This window comes from Lithobates pipiens, unplaced genomic scaffold (genome assembly GCF_037356315.1).
Source record: "Lithobates pipiens isolate NorthernLeopardFrog02 unplaced genomic scaffold, aLitPip1_a1.2 Scaffold_22, whole genome shotgun sequence".
Lineage (NCBI taxonomy): Eukaryota > Metazoa > Chordata > Amphibia > Anura > Ranidae > Lithobates > Lithobates pipiens.
In genome coordinates this window covers 172,203,025-172,211,571 of record NW_027507784.1, presented here as the reverse complement: position 1 = coordinate 172,211,571, position 8,547 = coordinate 172,203,025, and positions in this window count along the sequence as shown.

Below are 8,547 nucleotides of genomic sequence, written 5' to 3'. Positions count from 1 at the left end.
ATTAACAAAAAAAAATAATCCTCAACGTGAATATTAATCTTCTCATTAACAATAAATAATTTGCCATTTATTATCAAATATCATATGTGCAGCTAACCATAGTGCATGCACCATAATATATACAGCAAAATTAATTTAAACAATAATTGACATATTCATATGATAACACCCCAGTGACAGCAATTGCTACAACAACTATAGTATAAAAGTCCTTGCAATTTAAACTATTCCAAAGAAGTTCCTCTATAACGTGATGTGATTGTCCCACACAAATTGATGACAGATCTTTCGTGTAAAGAAATGTAGCCACAACCTTTTATGTGATCCTTCACCACAGCCTCGATCATCCACACCAAATAAGTGATAGTAATATGATTCAGCTTACCAGATTTTATTGACCACTTTATTGAAAAAGTAAGTCAATGTTTGCTTCTGCAGGATTGTGCCTGCTCACATGCTTTTAACCTGTAGACAAATTCAGCCTTCCTCCTCCCAGAGAAGTAAGGTAGGTGCGGTATATAAAAAACAGATGGAGAGCCTCCATAACGTAATTAAATTTTATTAAAAATTCAAAATAATATACAGCCAAATGGCTCCTTACTTGAAAAAGTGCCTTTCTCCCGGCACTGGGGCTGGCGTTAATCTCGAGCGAGCTGCAATACCGAAGGTATCCACACTATCCATTACATTTGGCGTGCATTCGTTCCACACACTCGTGCTGTTAGCCAGAACGACCGGATGTCCTGCGTGACCTTGCACTGCCTCTGACGTACGTCTCATTAGAATAACGTCTTCAGGGGGGCGTGCCTGGTCACTCTTTGTACTACATTTTATACTTGAATAGATCCGCCTCTCATTTGTCTAATTAAAATGCGCAGCTTCAGTGCCGCTTGAATGACACTTAGTACTACATTCGTACTTGTTTCTACACAATCATTTTCATTACAAAACAATCAAAGTAATAAATTCTTCAAACCCTCGTACAATATACAATATATAGATTAAACTATTTCTCTTATTCTTAAAAACTTCAGATATTTTTGCTGCATTCTGCTTTAGCTGTTTTGCTTTCCGAACGACAGTTACATTTCTCAATACAAAGCTCCTACGAACGCACTTTTATCTTATAGCTACTTCATTTCCCTATATCCAATTCATACATTTTAAAACACATATAAACGCCTATTTTAATATTTTAATACTCTATTTTTTCTCCAGATCTTTTCTCTTAGCACATGTACACACGGTCGGAGATTTTGCCAACCCAATCCGTCGGATTTTGCCCGTCGGATTTAGTCCAACGGATTGTGTCCGAAACTGTTGCATACACACGGTCGGGCCAAGTTGGCGAAAAATCCGATCTTTCAGAACGTGATGACGTCATTTCGTTAAGATGGGACTACATTCAGGCTAGTAGCCAATAGCTTTGATGTAGGAATTTGATCTGAGCATGTGTGGCACTTGGTCCGATGAAAATGCTCTACACAGGATCGGATTAGGTCCGTCCGGCCCAGTTGGTCGGGAAATATTTCCAACATGTTGGAAAATTGGGTCGGACGGAGATTCGGACGGATTCAGTCCGATGCATACCACACACAGTCGGATTATCTGACGACACGGTCCGATAAGACTCATTCCGACAGATTCTCCGACCGTGTGTACAAGGGCTTAGAAATTCTCCCCCATTAATGAACACTGGATGGCAGTGTAAATGTCTTTAACTTAGTTCAACCCTAAATGGCGACTAAAATGCTTTAGCGCACACTGACGCTCATGTGAACGGAATCAACGCATCTGAATACGCGTGGCTTCATTAGTGGCAACTTCACACTAGTAGTATACAGTCTACTGAATAAAGGCACCACAATTGTGCCAGCTAATACTAAGTTCCCCACTGTTACAGGAGATTTTTTTAGACCCTGCCTTGGCTCTATCAGAGGCCAAAATTCAAAGCAGCCTAAATACCTATGTGGTGTGGACACCACAGGCACCAGTGGTGCCAATGACACCAAGTGCTCAGAGATCAACATAATAAATCATATGGAATTTTCGCTTACGTTAGCCCAAAAATCTGTCCTTTGGATGGGTCTGGGTTTTTACCCCTCCCAAGAGATAGATGTGATGGAAACAATAAAGATTCTTATTTGTTTGCACGTAATCTTACCTATAAGTTTATGTTTGACACTGAACATAAAGAAAAAATTATTGAAAAATACGTTTCTGAACAAACTATGGACTTCACTATGAAAGATTTTTGAGCCCGTAGAGACCTAATGTTGAAGGAGCCATAGAACTTGATCCCCCACTCGAGTCGACACAAACCATTTCTGAATCCAATGTGCACATGGTGAAAATGTTTAAATCGAAGTTCACTGTCCGGAACTTTCTCTTTGCCCCAATGGATGTTTCTTCAGCAAACTATTAGAGACATACAGTGGTGTGAAAAAGTGTTTGCCCCCTTCCTCATTTCCTGTTCCTTTGCATGTTTGTCACACTCAGTGGCGTAACTAGAACCTTCAGGGCCCCGATGCAAAAAACCATGAAGGGCCCCCCTGAACCCCAGCCAGGGCCCTTCCCTCCGAGTCCGGCGGTGGAACTCCAGGGCGTGGTCACAGGTATGACCTTTGTGAGCCCCGTAGTTCCACCACTGGTATCAGTAGTTTTTTTTTTTATTTCATTTTTTTTAATTTTTAGGTGCCCCATTGGGGGACTGTCCCTGTCTGGCTGGGGAGAACAGACATCAGACTGAGTGGCAATGCATGGAGCAGGAGAGGGGTACTCTGAGGAGCCGGCTGAGGACACAGGTCATGCAGGGAATGCACAACTAAAGAGCAGCCAGTGCGATAGTCGAGCATGGAGCTCTGCTAGTCACCCTCCACCTCCAGCCACCCGTGTGCATGGTGCACTGGTACCCCTAGCTGCCTATGCTGCTGCCAGCCATATGTAGAGGGGGCTGCATGGGCCCTCTGCATCACAGGGCCCGGTAGCGATCGCAACTGCTGCACCCCCTATAGTTACGCCCCTGGTCACACTTAAGTGTTTCGGAACATCAAACCAATTTAAACAATAGTCAAGGACAACACAAGTAAACACAAAATGCAATTTGTAAATGAAGGTGTTTATTATTAAAGGTGAAAAAAAATCCAAATCATCATGGCCCTGTGTGAAAAAGTGATTGCCCCCCTTGTTAAAACATACTATAACTGTGGTTGTCCACACCTGAGTTCAATTTCTCTAGCCACACCCAGGCCTGATTATTGCCACACCTGTTCACAATCAAGGCATCACTTAAATAGGAGCTGCTTGACACAGTAAGGTCCACCAGAAGATCCTTAAAAGCTACACATCATGCCGAGACCCAAAGAAATTCAGGAACAATTGAGAAAGAAAGTAATTGAGATCTATCAGTCTGGAAAGGGTTATAAAGCCATTTCCAAAGCTTTGGGAATCCAGCGAACCACAGTGAGAGCCATTATCCACAAATGGCGAAGACATGGAACAGTGGTGAACCTTCTCAGGAGTGGCCGGCCGCCCAAAATTACCCCAAGAGCGCAGCGACGACTCATCCAAGAGGTCACAAAAGACCCCACAACAACGTCCAAGGAACTGCAGGCCTCACTTGCCTCAGTTAAGGTCAGCGTTCATGCCTCCACCATCAGGAAAAGACTGGGCAAAAATGGCCTGCATGGCAGAGTTCCAAGGAGAAAACCACTGCTGAGCAAAAAGAACATCAAAGCTCGTCTCAATTTCTCCACAACACATCTTGATGATCCCCAAGACTTTTGGGACAACATTCTGTGGACCGATGAGACAAAAGTGGAACTCTTGGGAAGGTGTGTGTCCAAGTATATCTGGCGTAGAAGGAACACTGCATTTCATAAAAAGAACATTATACCAACAGTAAAATATGGTGGTGGTAGTGTGATGGTCTGGGGCTGTTTTGCTGCTTCAGGACCTGGAAGACTTGCCGTGATAAAAGGAACTATGAATTCTGCTGTCTACCAAGAGATCCTGAAGTAGAATGTCCGACCATCTGTTCGTGTACTCAAGCTGAAACGAACTTGGGTTCTGCAGCAGGACAATGATCCTAAACACACCAGCAAGTCCACCACCGAATGGCTGAAGAAAAACAAAATTAAGACTTTGGAGTGGCCTAGCCAAAGTCCTGACCTGAATCCTATTGAGATGTTGTGGTATGACCTTAAAAAGGCCATTCATGCTCAAAAACCCTCTAATGTAACTGAATTAGGACAATTCTGCAAAGATGAGTGGGCCAAAATTCCTCCAGGACGCTGTAAAAGCCTCATTGCACGTTATCGCAAACGCTTGGTTGCAGTTGTTGCTGCTAAGGGTGGCCCAACCAGTTATTAGGTTTAGGGGGCAATCACTTTTTCACACAGGGCCATGATGGTTTGGATTTTTTTTCACCTTTAATAATAAACACCTTCATTTACAAATTGCATTTTGTGTTTACTTGTGTTGTCCTTGACTATTGTTTAAATTGGTTTGATGTTCCGAAAAACACTTAAGTGTGACAAACATGCAAAGGAACAGGAAATGAGGAAGGGGGCAAACACTTTTTCACACCACTGTAATAGCTGCATGTTGGCAATCCTCTATGTCTACAAATCTCTTTGATGCACAAGCATCTGCTCTTAAATAACTTAAGACCCAGATAAATGTGGTTATTAAACCAATTCAGATAAAGGGGGAGACATAGTTTTGATGTCCCACCCACAATATAAGCAAATGTGCCATGATGTATTAGACAATCAACAATGGTATCATCCTATTATCCCACAATTGGTCATAAAATATGAGATGGAATTTAGAGACTTCTGTACAGGAGCATTTCTGGAAGGACTTATTGAAAAATACATTCTGGATTATCTAATTCAGTGGTCATCAACCCTGTCCTCAGGGCCCACTAACAGGCCAGGTTTGCAAGATAACTGAAATACATCACAGGTGATATCATTTGTTGCTCAGTGATTGCAGTATTCTAGTCTGCATCTCCCCAAGGAAATACATAAAACCTGGCCTATTAGTGGGCCCTGAGAACAGGTTTGATGACCACTGATCTAATTAATCCACGTACTCCCATGTTCTATGCTTTAACTAAGGTCCACAAGAATCTTACAATCCCCCAGGGAGGCCGATAATTTCAGGAATTGGGTCTTTGGCCAAAAAAGCCAGCAGATTCATGGATTCATTTCTCTCCCTCATGTAACAAGACTTCCCTCTTATATCAAAGATACACCTGATCTGCTGAAACATGTGGAGGGGACCAACGTTCCCCCAGGTGCCCTACTCGTTGCTATCGATATAGAATCTATATATTCGAGTATTCCGCACAGGTGGGGTGGCCGGGGTCCTTCCTCATGGAACAGTATAAATCCTCCTGGCCGCTGAATCCAGGGAGTAGCCATGGGCACTTATTGCGCACCATCCTACGCAAATCTGTATCTAGGTGAATGGGTGAAGGAGGTTTGTTCTAATGAAGCCTTCACACCCTGGCTGCCCTGTATTCTGTACTGATTCCGCTATATAGATGACCAACTGGTCGTCTAGACAGATACAGAAAGGGAACGTTGTTCATTCTTGGAACAACTTAATATCCATCGATACAATCTGAAATTTACTCACAATGTCAGCAAGACACAGGTCTCTTTTCTAGATCCAAATGGATCTATATTGGAAGCCCGGTACAGGGACCACTCTGTTGCATGCTAACAGTCTACACCCTGGTTGTATAGTTAGAAGTATCCCTTATGCCCAATATGTACGATTGTGGAGGAACGGTACTTCAGAACTAGATTGTAAAAAACAGGCTGACCTGTTACAACAGAGACTGTTAGCACGAGGATATTCACGTACCCTGCTTAGGCACTCTTACAACAGAGCTAAGGCTAAAACTAGGGTGTATTTGTTGTATGGTACTCCCTCTAGGCAGTGTAACCAAACTGTGGGTCTGGTTACTAGATATTCCTCTAACGAAACACAATTGCGATCATTAATGGCTAGGAATTAGCACTTCCTAACGGATGACTACACCATCTCCAAATACATTAGACTGACCCCTGTTTACACTGTCCTTGGGTTCATGAGGGCCCAGGCATCAAACTACCGAATGGTCAATGGCATAGATCAATATGTTTTCAAACTGTCTAACACAGGGAGTTGTGTACATTATGACTTGCAGATGTGGAGCTTTCTACATCGCTAAAACCAAGCAACAGTTCAGACAAAGGATTGGAGATCATACATATTATTCAGGTAGTGGTAAAATCATCACCCCTGTTATTAGACATATTGGTCTTCACCATAAATACCACACAGAAATGGTATCCTTCTTTATCCTTGAAGTCATTTTATCTGATCTAAGAGGAGGAAATTTGGATAAGCGCAAACTCCAGCGCGAAACATTATGGATTGAACGCTTGGATGCTTTGACGCCCCCCTGGGTTCAATGAGTTAATCTCATACAAGCCTTTTCTGTGAACTATCTTTCTGAGAGTCTATATTGTCTGTTATGTTGAATATGTTGTGGATCTTTTTTCCTCCCCTCTCTTTCTGATGGCTGTCCTGACTCCTTTTTTCCCCTGATCCCCTGTGGGGGCCGGGCCCGGTGATGTCACATGCCAATTGGCGTTGTGGGCAGTGTCGGGCAGGATTCCCATATATTTGGGGGAGTTTGCATATCCCCTCTGCTGCTGCAGCCCTAGGACAGAGCCTCTCTGGACACAGATCCCCTTCTGAAGGGTAGGTTATATAGCTCTCTCTCCTCATGCACTTGTGACACCATTATACTTATTATGGCTACAGTTTGTAACTATGGTATACTCTTTCGTCTTTAGGGAGGCGCATATGGGATACATGCTGGCTACTAGTTTAACTATTTCCAGCTCTTTGACCCGGCACTCCAGGCTCTGTCCCTGCATTTAGTCTCCTCTGCATGTTCCTACCGATTCCATCAGGTGAGCAGTATATGTAGATGTTTCTGTTATTGATGACATTACTTACATGCAGCCTGCTATATACATGCACTATGTCTATTATGGTATTGGATAATGCACACTTCTGGCCATATATTATCTTTGAAATTATAACACCTCAATAAGAGTTAATGAGCAGAAATAAGAAAGGGTACCATCATCCCATAATAGCATAAGTAAAACAAGGGCGAGCTCAATACATGGGTTACTCCAAAATGTATTATATGTCAGGTACTGCACACTCTTTGTTATACGTGTTATATGTATGTAACCCTGTATTTTAGGCTCTCTACATACATGGCTTGCTAGATTTGTGCAGTATGTGTTTTCCAAAACAACATACATTTTTTTGATCATTTATTTCAGATATAGTTGATGAGATACCATGACGCAGGAACCTTTAAAAGCTATATGTATACCCATATTCCGCAATTGATTCCCCTATAGGTTGAATTGTGTAGCCATCCTATGAAATTTGGAAGTGGTAGCCCGTGAACGGTATTTATATATAGATGTAATTTCCACTTTTGCAGTTTACTACTGCTGGGATGACAGAAGTCACATACTGTGATCAAGTTCATCTCTGAGAGGATCTGTCTCATATGTGCATCTGTTATTACGGTGCGTTACCATTTATATCCACACATAAAGCTGGTTGCATATACTTGGGTTTTATTATCTCAACTTATTATCTTTATCTCTTTTCTGATAGATGGAGGAGTGTGCATCCCCTAGTGTGGGACTCCCATATTCGCCGGGGAAGACTTGTACCCCCATTTGAGTTTTCTGCAGTTTGTTAATGTTCTGGGTAAGATAGCATGCACAGGATTCTGCCATATATCCATTTTGTATTACATTGGAACTATGTAATTAATTTTCTTTTCTCTTTCTAATTTCTTACTATAGCAATAAAATTATGGTGTTTGCTCTATAATAATACTGTATGTACTACAAGCTCCTGAAGAAGCGGTGAAGGTAGGACCATTTTTAAGGCAGGGTAAAAGGGGAAGCTGCCCTGGGCTCCATTATTGTTGTGGGGCCCAAAGAAGCTGCCTTATGCCACGTACACACGACAGGACTTAAGTCCGGCAGACTTTCGACGGAGTTCTGACGGAGTTCTGACGGAGTTCTGACGGAGTTCTGACGGAGTTCTGACAGAGTTCTGACGGACTTTCCGAATGAACGGACTTGGCCACACACAATCACACCAAAGTCCGACGGATTCGAATGTGATGACGTATGACTGGGCTAGAATAAGGAAGTTCATAGCCAGTAGCCAATAGCTGCCCTCGCGTCGGTTTTAGTCCGTCAGACTAGCACACACACGAGCGGATTTCTGGGTCCGGCAGAGTTCTGTGGGAAAAATTTGAAACATGTTCCATTTCTAAAGTCTGTCAGACTTTTGCAAATCAAAAGTCCGCTACAGCCCACACACGTTCGAATAGTCTGCCGGAATCATTCTGTCAGACTTTTGATGTTGAAAAGTCTGGTCGTGTGTACGGGGCATTATACTTGCCAACTATCCCAGTTTAAATTCCCTTATCCTTATCCC